Genomic DNA, 14,086 nt, shown 5'->3' with positions numbered 1-14,086 from the left:
CTACATCATACACACACACACGATAAATCATAAACTAAAATTTATAAATAAGTATAATATATTTACCCCTAAAATGTATGTGGCCCCATCGAAAGATTTACTTTAAGGATATCACTGAAGTCCAGTGTAAAGTTTCAATTTTAATTCAGAATTTGTATTCTACATGACTGATCCGAATTTTTAAAGAGTATGATGTATAGTGGTAAAAGCATCATTATACATTTCTGAAAAAAAAAAAGCTATTTGAGAATTCAAATTGTGCTTAACTGTGTTTGCACCCTTTATCTGTATAAAATTAGTATGCTGATTTCTGAGTCTTATCCAGTCTTTAAGGAAGTCCAAGGAGCTTTTTCTTAGTACCCAGTTCACACATATACTTAGAGTAATAAACATTATAAAAGCCCAAGGATTTGGAATATAAAATATATCAGAGAGCTCTGGCAAGTTTATAACCCACCTCATCTCTTTTTTTTTTCAGCACGCAGAGCAAAAATGCTAACACATGCAGGCTTCATCTCCTTTCTCCTTTTGACCCAGAATGCCTCTGCTCTTTACATTTCTATTTCTGTCTGAGGTCTTAATGTTTTTATTTTCTTTCAAATTTTCCTCTTTTTTAAGGTAGCAAAAATGTCCTTTCTTTGACTCTTCTCTCCATCTGAACTTTCACTGTTTTACATTCAAGGCTCAAGCGTTAGTCTGCCTAATTCCACATAAACTCAGCTACTTTGACTAAATGCACCATAATTTTTCTTTGGTATATCCCATCTTCACAAGTTTTATTGTTTATCTCTGTTCTTAAAATCAGAAGACCATTAATGGAAAACAATAGTAAAATTCATAATATATTATTAAATAAACATATATAATATTATATACAAATATATAATATTAAATATATAAATAAGTATATAAAATATAATATAATATAAATATCATATTTATAATAATATAAAGTTCTTTTCCTTCCAAGACTTTAAAATGGCAATAAGTATGTTAGTACTATAATAAACTTCTGTGTTTAGAATAAAATATAGTGAGGCTTCTTTACAGACTTTGAAGTTCCCCAAATTATCTTCCCATCAATATCCAGTACTTTGCAAACACCCTTATTAAATTTTGTTAGCAATTTGAGAGAAATGTTACAAATAATGGTAAACTGTCTGTTATAGGAATTTAAATTCATGAAATTTCTGGTTTGTTTTTCTTGACACTTTCTCAAGGAGCAGACTGATATAGCACTGCTACCCATGATCCCCAAGAAAAAGGAAACAAATGAGGGAAGTCCTATGATCTCCCTGGGTTTTTAATTGGAGGCATTTCTGGACTATGGCACAGGAAGAGGAAAACCAAACAAAGCCTGGTAGTCTATTGAGCTGAACAGAGAACAGAGTTCAGAGCAACTAAAGGACCTAGAATTCGTGTGGCACAGTACTGAAGATGTGGAAAGTATGTAGAGAAAGAGCTCTAGAAATATGCGTAGGAGTCTCCTTAAATCTTTAACTGAATACCAGTCTGAACATGCATAATCAAACCCCATCAGGCCAGGCAAATGAACAATTTCCAGGAAGCTATAAACCTAACTATTCCTAAAGATTACACAAATTCCCACCAGCCAGAGTAGAGAGTGTTTACCAAATATCTGAGACTTTCAGTAGGGATCTCAGAAGGGTGATGCCTTGGAAATGAGGCTTAATTAATCCTAGAGTTAAGATTTATTTAGACTTGCTCTAAAACAGATTAAAAACGAGCCTCCAAAGGATCAAACTAATTCACAAAAAATTTAACTGCATCCAAGAGAAAGTCCAAAACTCTTTAAAGGAACTGAAAACGTTCAGAATGCAATGACATAAAATCGCAATGTTGATCATCCAATCAAAAATTACTCAATACATAAAGAAGCAGGAATATGACAGAGATGATGTAATTAGCAGACAGGATGTTAAAACAACTATTACAAATATGTTCACTACTTAATATAAATATTAAAAATATGTTAAAGAAAAACATCAACATGATGAGAGAAATAGAAGGTATTAAGCAGACTTAATAGAATAGCAGAACCAAATAGAACTTCTGGAGATGAAAAATAAAATATCTGAAATAAAATTTTATTGAATGAGATTAATAGAAGAAAAAGCATTCTGGAGAAAAAAGTCAGCAAACCCGAAGACAAAGCAACAGAAACCATCTACTACAGACTAAATGTTTGTGTCTCCTCTAGATCCATATGTTGAAATCTTAATTCCCATGGTAATAGTATTAGGAGGTGGGGCCTTCAGGAGGCAGAGTCTTCATAAATGAGATGAGGGCACTCATAAAACAGAACCCCCAGATACCCCTCCATCCTTCCACTCTGTAAAGTTATAAGGAGAGGGTGCCGTCTATGAACCAATTGGCCTTCATAAGACAACAAATCTGTCAGTGCCTTGATCTTGGATTTCCCAGCTTTAGAACTGTGAGATATAAATTTCTGTTGTTCTGTAATAAATCTTCTGTTGCCACCCGGTCTATGGTATTTTGTTACAGCAGCTCCAATGGACTAAGACATCATATAAAATGAAACACAGAAATGAAAAAATTTTTTAAATTTTAAATTTAAAAAAAATTTTTTAAATTAAAAAATATGTGTATATACATACACCACACACACATATTAAGACTAAGAAACAAAAAAATGAAAAACCAAGCACAGCCTATGGCAATATCGAGCAGTCTAAATAAAACATATATAGTTCAAGTTATAGGGACGAAAAAGGGGTATACAAAGTATTTGAAAGAAAAATGGCCAAAAAATTTCCAAATTAGACAAAAACACTGAAAACCAGTGATAAAGAAGGAATCTTAAAAGTAGTCAGTGGGGAAAAATGACCTCATGTGTACAGAGAAAAAAGGATAAGATTATAGCGCACATTGTCTCAGTGAATCACCTTAGAAACTATTCAGGCAAAAAAAACAATGGAGTGTCATCTTTAAAGTACTGGAAGAAACTGTCAACTTACATTTCTATACCCAGTGAAATAGTTTCCAAAAATGAGGGTAAAACAAAAACTTTTTAAGTGGTTATTTTTTTTTAAAGATTTTATTTATTTATTTGTCAGAGAGAGAGAGAGCTCACAAGCAGGCAGAGGGAGAAGCAGACTCCTGGTTGAGCAAGGAGCCCAATGCCGGACTCGATCCCAGGACCCTGGGATCATGACCTGAGTCCAAGGCAGACACTTAATGACTGAGCCACCCAGGCGTCCCAAACAAAGACTTTTTTAGGCAAAGAAAAGTTGAGAGAATTCATTGCCATCAGACACACACTACAAGAAATGCTAACAGAGGTTCTTCAGGCAGAAGGAAAATGATAACAGATAGAAACCTGAATCTACACAGAAGATGAATTACATCAGTAGTGGCAAATACGAGGGTGAATATGAAAAGTCATTTTTCTCACTTTAAGATTTCTTTATAAAACATTCGCTTATTATAGCAAAAATGATATGAACCGGGCGCCTGGGTGGCTCAGTTGGTTAAGCGACTGCCTTCGGCTCAGGTCATGATCCTGGAGTCCCGGGATCGAGTCCCGCATCGGGCTCCCTGCTCAGCGGGGGGTCTGCTTCTCCCTCTGACCCTCTTCCCTCTCGTGCTCTCTGTCTCTCATTCTCTCTCTCTCAAATAAATAAATAAAATCTTTAAAAAAAAATGATATGAACCAACTATGGGGCTTATAACATATGTAGAAGTAAAAAATGAGGCCAACGATAGCCCAAAGTATGGGAGGGGATAAAATAGGACATACTGTTGTAAGGGTCTTGGATTATAATGCAGTGTCATAATAGTAAGTTAAAGATGTACAGTTGTAAATCCAAGGGCAAACACTAAACAAACAAGAACAGTTTAAAAAACTCCATAAAGGTATAAATAATAAGCCAAGAGTGGAGATAAAAATGTAATAGTAAAGATACTCAATTAGCCAAAAGAAGTCAGAAGAGGGAGAAAAAAGAACAAATGGGCAAACAGCAAGTAAGGAGAGAAGAAATGATGTCATGACTATATTGGAAAATGGTGCCAAAAAGATGGAGAAATAATAGCATTTCTATTTGGGCATGGACAAGATCCAATTTTTTTTTTAAAAGGAAGATAAAATGATGAAGTAAAAGATCAGAGAATCACTGCAGCAGTAACCTTGAGAAGGCAGAGGGACGGATGGTCTGCAGTACCCAGGCACAGACGTTGACCTTTGATGGAAACACAAACCATTCATTCATAGGAATGAAAGAAAAGGCAGATTATGTGAGCAGATTCAGGAAGGTGGGTAGATGTGACAGTAGGAGCTTATGAAAGTTCTCTGTGGGTGCTTCACTGTTCCAAGTGAACTAGGAAACAAAATAAACAGCTGAGCGTGAGAACAGGGGAAGGAGCACTGGAAAGATGCGAATTCTGAATTCAGTTGCATACCTGAAACGTACCTTCCTATGGTCTCTATCCCATGATCTCACATACTTGAGCAAGCCATTGTTTCTTATACTTTAAATGAGCAACTGAATGTGGTGTTTCAAATGGTGCCACATGGGAGAGTGAATAAGAAGATTATTTCCAAGAAGTCTGCCTAAGAGAATGTCTTCTCAGATTCCTTAAGTAATATAATAGAGGATATGCATTGAATGCAGGGAGGATCCTATTTGGATGCTCCATTTCATTACAGGTCTCAGTGTAAAAGAGGACTAATGATTTTAAAATAGTAACTTCCCAGAAATTACCTCAGATGTTGGTGAATATTATATCCAAGAGAATTAAGAATCCCTTCTTCTAAAGCCAAAGATTCTAGGAGAAAGGCTGTGTGCTTAATCTGGCCTGCCTGACCTCAGGGAAGTTTGCCTGGAATTAATTTTTTTTAAGCAAAAAGCATTTTTACCTAATTGGTAAAACGGAACTGTAAGTCTAACCATTTGTCCTCGCCTATCCCAAACAGGAGACAGGCCAGCAGTAGATTGGGATCAATGCAGCTGAAGTTGTGGGTAATTATTATTAGCTGTATACTTATTTCCACGCACAAAAAATTTATCTCCAAACTAAATTATTTTGAAAGATTATTGCAAAAAGGCAACAGATATTAAGAAAAGTCATTACATGCCCATGACTTCCATTTGTATTACATCTAATAACCATGCATCAAACTTGATCTTCTTGGCTTTTTGTCAATAAAAAGATTAATGCAGAATGTTCATATGCTGATCCGGAGGTCTATTAAAAGAAATCTTCCTATTCTGATTGCTTTCTTGGCTCATTCCTGCTGGGCCTTCCTTGAACTTTACATGAAAAAACATAGCCTAGTTTGAAATTATTTTCATTTAATCAAGTAAATAAATTGAAGTCAAAATCTACCTAGGAAGGCGATCTTATCCCTGAGACTGTCCCAGGTATAAATAGGTGGCCAGGAGCATGAATTTTTGTTTGACCTTTTCTTTTTTTTTTTTTTTTTTAAAGATTTTATTTATTTATTTGAGACAGAGAGAATGAGATACAGAGAGCATGAGAGGGAGGAGGGTCAGAGGGAGAAGCAGACTCCCTGCCGAGCAGGGAGCCCGATGCGGGACTCGATCCAGGGACTCCAGGATCATGACCTGAGCCGAAGGCAGTCGCTTAACCAACTGAGCCACCCAGGCGCCCATGTTTGACCTTTTCTTTAGGAATTATACCGATTCCAAATTATCTCTTGGAGGCAGGTCCTGTTATTATCTCTATTGCAGGTAAGCAAACTGAGGCATACAGCTGTCAAGGGGCCATCTGACTAGGACAAGAAATCTGTTACCCTGATAACTCCTGGATGTACTGCTGCATGAGGAAGATTCAGAAAGCATCCATAAGGATATGAAGGAGGATGCTGAACTGGGCAGAGATGTTCAGGATTTCAGAACTATAAAAATCAACTGGGGGAAAAACAACAATCAATCAGTGGAGCAGGTATTGCTTTTGAATAACCACAATTAGAGACTAATAGAGCAAGCTATGTTTCAATTTTATATCAATACAAAATACACCTGCTTCTAAGCCACCAATCTGAAAAATGTCACTCATTAAAAATAGTAACTAGCAGGGGCACCTGGGTGGCGCAGTTGGTTAGGTGCCAGACTCTTGGTTTCTGCTCAGGTCATGAGCTCAGGGTAGTGAGATCGAGCCCCTCCTCTGACTTACCTTGGAGCCTCAAGACTCTCCCTCTCCCCTTCCCCTCTGCCCCTGTCCCCTGCACTCACTCGCTCTCTCTAAAAATACATAAATCTTAAAAAAAAAAAAAAAGTAGCTAGCAAAGTAATAAATCAGAATACTTGCTTACCTGCAGTATAATTTCAAAGGTTATATTACATTTTTTATGTAACTTTTATATGTTTAATTATCAAATTAGTGTACACTATACTTTAATATAAAAACAGTAATTAAAAAATATATTGACTAGATAATCAAATGTTAAGTATTATTCCCCTTACAAGTTTGGTTTGTAAGGTGCTAGTAATGATAGAAAATGAGACATTATTTTAATAAAAAATATTGGCATCTAAAATTAATGGGTAATACATAATTATTTGCAGATGAGAACCAAGAATCCTACTGAAGTAATAAATCACCAAAATGTTAACGCTAAAGAAATTTCTACATTAAAATTAATTTTTAGAAATGGAAATTGTGCTTTATCAAATTACAATGTTTTCAGCAATATCTAGCATATATATTCATTTAACTCATCAGCAGAATCTTAGGGGGAAGCACATAAAAATGTAACTCTGGTACTTGGAAGATGTATGAAAAATTTTGCAAGAAGGGGAAAGGAACATCATGGGTTACACTCAGGCCTGCGGTTTGTTTCCCAAAGGATTACCTCTGAGACCTTGAATTGGCAATCAGATTCCTCACGGCGACCTGGATAACCTAGTACTTTCTAAGTGAATTCTAATACTCCTATTTCATTAGGTTCTCACTATTTTCCCTGTTTAATAATTTCTTTTAAACTCAGGGCTCGCTGATGTTTGCCTTATTTGCAAATATTTGTGGCACTGAAAATTTGGCCTTCCTTTTGTAGTAAAATAGGTAGAGGATCGGAGTCAGAGCAAAACACAACACAACGAAAATGTTTGCCGGAGGCTGAAAGGTAAGACCCAGGAGCGGAGGCTATGAGGCGACCCAGTGTCTCCGGCTGCAACCCCTCCGGTCTGCAGGGAGCCGCCGGGCCGGCAGCACACCGCCAGCTCCCCAAGCACCCACGACGGGCGGCCTGCGTGGAAACACCCGCGAGCTCCAGGACTGAAGCTTCCAGACGCCGGCTCGACAGGGCTGCCCTGGGAAGGGAAAGCCACCGCCAGCCGACTCTGCCACCGGGAAGGCGCAACGCGGCGCCGGCCGGCGGAAGGATGCCTCGCAGGGAGTTGGCGGCGGCAACGCCCGCGGGACCCGGAAGTGCCGCGGCGGCCGCCGGAAGTGCCGCCTCAGCCCTCCGCACCCCGGGCGCGTCGGGCCTCTGCCAGCCGAGCCGCCCAGTGCCCACGTCCGCACGCACCTGAGTTCGCCGCGCGGGCCTCTCCGCGGTCGGAGAACGGGGACCCGGGACCTGCGGCCGGGAGCGGAGCGGCGGACGGCGGACAGCAGCCCGGAGCCCGCGGGTCCCCACCTTCGGCCCCGCGGCCCGCCGCGTCCTGACCTAGAGAGCGGAGGCGCCGGGGGAGGAGCCCGCGGCCGCTCGCCCTACGGCTCCCGCCTCTTCCCGCGGGGGTTCGACAGACCCGGGCCGGCGCCCAGCGCACCTTTTCCAGAAGGAGAATGCGCTCCGCCGGCGCTTCGGCCCGCACCGCATATTGTTGCCGGGATGCCGCCGTCCCTCCAAGCCCGTCTCCCCCGGGCGCCCGGCCCAGCGCGTTCGTCCCATCACTGCAGCTCCCCAAACCCGCCTGCCCCTGGCTCTTTCCCGCGTCCAAACTCACCCCTCGCCCTGTATACCCTTCTTTGTTTGCCCTCCTAGGCACAACCTTGAAGTTTGATCTGCATTACAGGGTAGCGCAGACGTCTTACACTAATAAGTAATCGTGTCCGAAACCACGTTTCTTAACTTTAACTCAGGTCCCATCTTAATGACTAAAATCCCCAACCTCTTCATACCCCCACCATTCTGAGTTGCTTTTAGCAGAAAACCACAGGCTTCTCAGATCCCTAACATAAGAGATTTTACCCAACTTCACTTTTCTGTGGGTTGTACGATGAAAACAAACTCTGCCAAACAAAAACACTCCTTTCTATATTGCCCCCACTTTGAGCTTTAAATTTAGGCTTGCAGAGAACTTAAGTCTTGATTACTAAATTCCCCACCAATGTACTGAATGGGATTAAAAACGGATCACTCCTATTTATCCAAAAAAAATCTTGCTCTACGAAAAATTAAAAAGCTTATTTTATCATCTATACAGTGCTATTTGCTGATGGGGATTCTATAGGATCCTTGAGACTATAAGGTGTTTTTTGAGTTTTAAGCAAGCTGCATTAAAGAATTAAGCCTAGCCATAGCGACAGTCATTTTATTAAAACAAAGTTATATTTTGGAAGACAGCAGGCTAACACTTCTAAGATTTGAAACTAGCTAGAAGAGCACTCCATTCCAAAACCACTTTGACTCTTATTTTACGGTTCGCAAGGATATTACAATATAATGCTAATATTTGTTTTGTTTGACGAGGATACAATATACTGTAAACGTGTTATGGAGGGTGATCATAGGGTTTTTTGTTTTTGTTTTTTTAAATAAGGTTTGGATACAAATATGATTTGGATACTGTCTCTTCTATAATACTTAAAAAGCTTAAAGCACCTTGCGATTAAAGCTTTTCCAGAAGCAGCCCACTGAGTTGTTCACTGCTATGTCCTCAGTGCACAGCACAGAAGAGATCCTCAATAAAAATAGGGAGTGTGAGCTAAGAACAAAGCCTTACCAACTCTTTGCTCCAAAAGGAAGATGGCAGCTGGTACTGACTTGTTCTTCAAGTCCAGGAAGTAGGGTAAAATAGCCGGACTTCTGTACGCCTACATAACATCGGTCCCTCTCCCTGCTGCCAGTACTGTTGATTCTGTTCCTTGCTCAGTAAAAATTATCTGAGAGGTAGAAACTGAGATAGTGGTAGCCATTGACGTTTGGTAAAGTTAAAACTAAACAGCCCAGAGAGGAGCAACCCTTGCCAGGTACTGTTGTAGGGATAACCTAAAAAAGAAGAAATGACTCCCCCACCCTTACTCGAGTGTAGCGTCAAAGGAACTACTAAAGGGGGGGTGTGGAAAACAACCATTAGGAGTTTCAAAGTTTCTGTTTGCCATAGACAAATGTTTGTGTTCCTCCAAAGTTCATATACTTAAACCCTAATCCCCAAAGTGATGCAATTTGGAGGCAGGGCCTTTGGCAGGTAATTTGGTTACAAGGTTGGAGACCTGTGAATAGGATTATTGCTCTTATAAGAAGACTAAGAGGCCAGAGCTGTCTTTTTCTACCATGTGAGGATACAGTGAGAAGCCAGCTGTCTGCAACCTGGAAAAGGACTCTTACCAGAACCCAACTACCCTGGCACCATGATCTTGGATTTCCAGCCTCCAGGGCTGTGAGAAATAAGTGTCATTTAAGCCCCCCAGCCTATGGTAATTTGTTATAGCAGCTGGAACTGATTAAGACACTTTTCTCCGTCACAACTAGCACAGTGCTACAATGATCTGGCCCTTCACAATTTGTCCTCACCTGCTTCTCCAGCTTTTCCCTACTAGGCATCATCCTGTACTTCAGCTACAGCCAAACTGCCTTATCATCTTTCCATAAGCCACAGATTTTCCAGTCTGTGTGCTCTTCAGGCTGCTCTCTGTGCCTAGAATGCCCTACTGTTTACTGCTTGTCAAAAACCAATTCATCCAGTTTAATCTGCTTCCCTTGAGAAGCTACTCTGTACATTTTTCTCCTCCCCCAAAGATGTATCCATCCATGCCCCCATCAAAACTTTTGTGGAAAGATAATGATTAAACAAACACAAAACCCCTCCCTGCTGCCTTGCAGACGCCTCTCTCTTGTACATTGTGTTATTACTGCTTGGTCAGTGACTATCGGGGCCTTGAGATTGGGACCCTCTTCAAGGCAAGGATGTATCTATCTTGGTATCCTCAGTGCGTGGCACAGTGCACATACTCAATGTTAAATAAATATTTTGAAAAAAAATTTTTTGAAAGTAATATGTATAGTCAAGAGAAAAGCATTAAGAACTTTGTAGTCCTTCCTGTGGTAAAGCATGTGTTATGGGTTTATCAGGGTTTTTTTTGTTTTGTTTTGTTTTATTTTTTCATTTCTTGGGTTTTATCTAAGTGGTTTTGTTTCCAGGAAGCAACTGAATGACCAAGTTGGTTTTAGCCCTGTAACAGTTATCAATCTATTCTATAGTTAACTCTTCTTATATTTCCTTCTATAATTATTTCCAAATCTTTTTATCACCTATCAACTTACTCAGGGAACAGACCATTAAAGGCAAAGAAACTGTTTAGTTAGAAGGCAATCAAGGGTTTTGCCTCCATTCCCTTGAGAAGCTATACTCTTATTTTGTTCTAGAAATTTGATCTGGATTTTACTTTAAGGCTCAGGAATTGGTGATGGTCAGATATTGCCATTTACATTCCAATCTATTATATTTTTGCTCTTGGAGTGTTCTAATTTACAACCTGAATTTCTGTGAACTGTAGGTTGAGCTGTAAATATAATGAGTGCCACCAGGTCACCACCAACTCCTACCTCAAAACAGCAACACCTACCTTCTTCTCCAGGCCGGAGTCAAGGAAGTATTTTGTTGCTAAATAACTGAAGACATTATTTTAAAATTAAGAACACACCCACCATGAAGAGAGAGAGGGGTCCATGGCTGGCTGCACAAAGAGCAACATGGAGGAGCCAGTCAGCACAACTGAAGCTCCAAGTTTCCCAAATCAGACCTGGAGACCAGAGGAGAGCCAACAGCAACAACGGCCACGGCAAAAGTACTGATTGCGTCTTACACTCCATTCCTGCTTCCTTCTTCAGATGTGAATCCTCTTATTCCATGGTCCTAGCAGCCCAGCGAGACAAGTAATGTTTCGGGTAGGGAAGCGGACGCTTGCCGAGGTGAAGAAACTTGGCCCCAGTCACATAGTCAGTTTTAGAGGCAATAGTCAAACCTAGCTTTGTCTGCGAGCTTTTCCTCTCAGCCACACCCTGTGAGGCCGGCATCCTGATGCGTGATAGAACATTCGAAGGAGGCTCATCAGAACACCTCTTATAAGCACATCCCAGGAGTCTGCAGGTGATATTGTCCTGTCTGCATCTCCCAAGTCAGTTAATAATGGGGTTCAGCCTTGACTGCTCCTCTTACAAGAGGGCCTGAATATCCAGATCAGAGTACTCTACCCCATGGGGAGCATCTCTCGAGGGGTTAACCATTATCTCTAAGCCACAGGGTACATACAGAATTATGGTGGATCTAGCATGTTCAGGTTAGGCTAGGAATAGACTTGGGGAAAAGAGGAAAAGTAATACTGTGTCTAATGCAAGTGGGGTGTTTGGGGGGCATTTTTACTTTTAGGGGACCCCCAGAACATAAGAAAATTACCCCCCCCAAATTATGAAATTACTCTGAGATTACTATGACTAAATTGGACCTTCCGAGGGAAAAATGCTTTCTTTGGAAAAGGCATAAGAGTAAGTTTATTAACTGTTTCCACAAGACTAAGTAATTAGTGAATAAGCTATTAATCACTTAAATGCAATAAAATAGTTGATCCAGTATTCCTGTGCTGAATAAAACTTAAATGGTATTTTAGAAAAATACATAGGAAAGAAAAATTAGCAACAATATTTATGTAATACTACTTAGCAATCCAATGTTGAAACCATTTATTAAAAATATGATGACATCATTGAAATATGGAATTCTTATTAGAAACTTCCTGTTTGGCTAGAAAAATTAAGTTTTTGTTCAGTGAAGAAACAGTCATTTTCAGAAAGGCATATACTTTGCCTGATTGATACCAACCTTGCTTGATGATCAGCAGTTTTTCTGGGACACTTGAAGATAGGAATGAAATTTCTTCAGTAATTGCAGAAGGCTTTCTAAGTCACATTCTTACTCTGGTTTCCTGTAGACAGCCTGTTCAAAGCACAGCCTTGGATAAACTTGAAAATGGAACTCAACAGATTCAGAGTAAAGAGGAATCTTGCCCCTCCCTTCTGCATGTTTTCTTCATCTTGAGAGAAAATGTTCAGGGACATTCTTGATGATTTGTATGTCAACTTCACAAGCCAAGGTCAGTTTCCTTGTGGCAGTTCAAAATAAAGTCAAATGTTCATCAGTTAGGCAAAATATTGTTACAATACATGTATGTACAAATTAGGTGAAATACCAGGATAGTTTCAATTATACATAAGTAGAACAAAAGATTTCATTTTGAACTTGGGTAGTAACTCAATTTTGTAAAAGGTTCTGCTGGGGAAAATTTAGGTTAGCAGTTTCCCAGACCCACTATCCTCAGACTACATAAAGACGTTATTTTCTCCTTTGGAGCAGATCTCTTTCAAAAAATTGTTCAGTAGAGAAAGCCTCTTGTGTGCAAATAAATCTATAGGAAGAATCCCCTCTTGTGCCCCAACAGAGACACATTAATTCACCAACCATTGTTAAAACTTTTTCCATTTTATAAAGTTTAGACTCCCATCATTACACTTAAGACACATAGAACAGTGAATCTAGAAAAAGAAGAAAATTGAAACTCACCACTGTAATGATTTTAGAAGAAAGCTTGCCTCATAAAACAAGTGACTAACCCAGAGGTATTAGGATCCAAAATAATTATAGTTTGTTTGGAACTTGGAATATATCTTCTGAAAATCATGCTATAAATTGTGGTTTGTTTTCTAGGTAACCCCATAAAATCCTTCATAATCTATACGAAAACATACTGTATGTTTCAGCTGAATTCTCACTCAGAACTGTTGATTTCAGGATATCACCCATCTATAGCTTTGGCCTTAGCCGTTTCCACTTAGGAAAAAAAAAAAAGTGGACTTATCCCAGCTGGTTGCAGCAGCTAATAGCTGTCCAGTGAAAAGAGAGACCCCATCTTCCAGCTATGGCATCTGATTACCAACTAATTAAAAAAAAAAAATTTCATCCTACCTCCAACCACAGCCTCTGCTGAGTTTCCTAGCAAGGAAAGAACTATCCGTTCAGCCACGGGGCTCTTTGATTTCTCAACTGAGGCAAAACAACTGTTCCATGCTCCTTAAAAATAATGATAATAATAATAATAATAATAAAGACAATTCCAACAGTAATGACATTTACTCTCTCTTTCTCTCTCTCTCTCTGTAATGGAAAACTCCCATTTCTCAAGCAGAAGGACACTGGGAGGAACTTTTCTTCTAGATGTAATGACTGGCTAGTCACTCATGGTATAAGAAGTATAACTCAAGGGGTGTCTGTATTTAATAAATGAAAGACTGTTAAACTAATTTTAATCCTGTAGATATTCACATAGAAAAATGCAATACAACTTTATAGGGCGACAGTAATTTCAAAAAAAATAATTATGAGAATCCAACTTTCAACATAAAGGCACTTCTTTTCTTTTGCTAAATATTTGCGATTGTGAAGACATGACCAAAAATAAGTAGCATTATTTTCTCCCCTTTTTAATGTGTAAAAACTGTAAAGATCTTTCAACAACATGGTATCATTGCCACCGTGGCTTAGGTTAGGGCTTCAAAGGCATCAAATGTCTAAAGGAAAAATGAAAATTTCAATTGATCCAAATATTTTTAAATACTACCACCAATTATCCTTCCTAAAAAAACTTCTTAACCCTGCCTCCCCTCTGGTGTTTCTCCCTTATCTCACACCAGACACTACCAGAAACTGTAAGAGAAAATTTCCCACTGAAAGACTTCGCTTCCTGCTTCCCCAACCATTTATCAGCCCAGGGCAGAAACCACTCAAACTGCTCTCACGAAGGGGACAAAGGTCTCCTGATTTCCCAAATTATTGCCTTTGAAGCTCTTTGGAACAGGGTTTTCCAA

At 39.5% G+C, this 14,086-nt stretch overlaps 1 protein-coding gene across 1 annotated transcript in view; it reads right to left on the bottom strand.

The window, feature by feature from the left end:
- RMDN2 (regulator of microtubule dynamics 2) overlaps nucleotides 1-9,239 on the bottom strand; it is a 79,404-nt gene extending 70,165 nt beyond the window's left edge. Inside the window, exon 1 of the mRNA XM_021697608.1 lies at nucleotides 8,952-9,239. The gene's annotated coding sequence lies outside the window, so the exon portion shown is untranslated. The remainder of the gene's footprint in view (nucleotides 1-8,951) is intronic.
- Nucleotides 9,240-14,086: the final 4,847 nt, after the last annotated feature.

This window comes from Neomonachus schauinslandi, chromosome 10 (assembly GCF_002201575.2).
Source record: "Neomonachus schauinslandi chromosome 10, ASM220157v2, whole genome shotgun sequence".
Taxonomy (NCBI): Eukaryota; Metazoa; Chordata; class Mammalia; order Carnivora; family Phocidae; genus Neomonachus; species Neomonachus schauinslandi.
This window is presented reverse-complemented; position numbering and strand designations above follow the sequence as displayed.